Source organism: Branchiostoma floridae, chromosome 3 (genome assembly GCF_000003815.2).
Source record: "Branchiostoma floridae strain S238N-H82 chromosome 3, Bfl_VNyyK, whole genome shotgun sequence".
NCBI classification, from domain to species: domain Eukaryota; kingdom Metazoa; phylum Chordata; class Leptocardii; order Amphioxiformes; family Branchiostomatidae; genus Branchiostoma; species Branchiostoma floridae.
This window is the reverse complement of record NC_049981.1, coordinates 5,705,808-5,706,630: the sequence shown is the minus strand read 5'-3', so window position 1 is coordinate 5,706,630 and position 823 is coordinate 5,705,808.

The window sequence follows — 823 nt, the reverse complement described above, 5'->3', positions numbered from 1 at the left end:
GGTACCTACTCGAACTCGTCTCCTGTAACAGTCCAGAATGGCACGGTGCATGAACCTCCCTCCACACCATTGTTTTGATTCGTACCGTCGCGCGGTTCACTCGCAGACAAGCCCATTCATGTTCAGTCTCCCGGGGACTATGGCTTCGTAGACAGCTCACAACGCGACTTACAGGTCCACGAAGTTAATTGTCAACAACAACGGACTGGCTTCCAGAATGGCGGTGTGATTTCCCGCCGAAGGGACCGAGGTTCACCGAGCAAAATGGCTGGCATGGCCAGAAGTTTCAATTCTGATTTGTGACGTCAGCGCGCAGGCAATCAGAACGAGGCCATTACGTCATCAGCCAGCGCGGCGGGAGAGGGGAGGAGAGCGCGAAGTTCAAACGTGTCTACAGGGTCATATTGGGCGGATTAATGTAAAAATTGACGTAAATCAACTTTTTAATGAGTAAACTACTGGAAAATAATGAATTGAAGATTTTCTGATGCTTTCCTTTAACATCCTATCCAAGGGACTCATTTTCACCAGAGTGAAGTGAAGGAAGTTGTGTAAAGTGCCTTTCCTAAGATCGATAACATGGCAAGATTCCAACACTTGACCTTTTGGTCCTGAGCCAAGCATGCTGACAATTGCACCATGCCATTTGCATAATCTTTATTACCTTCGCCAAGAACGTTATATTTCCGGTAGCATTTGTATGTTTGTCTGTAGACAACCAGCATACACTAGAACGCCTGAATGGCTCGCATTGATATTTGATATGTGAGTAGGTCTTAATGAGACCTGAAAACAAGTTTTTAAAATGTCATACAACACAAAA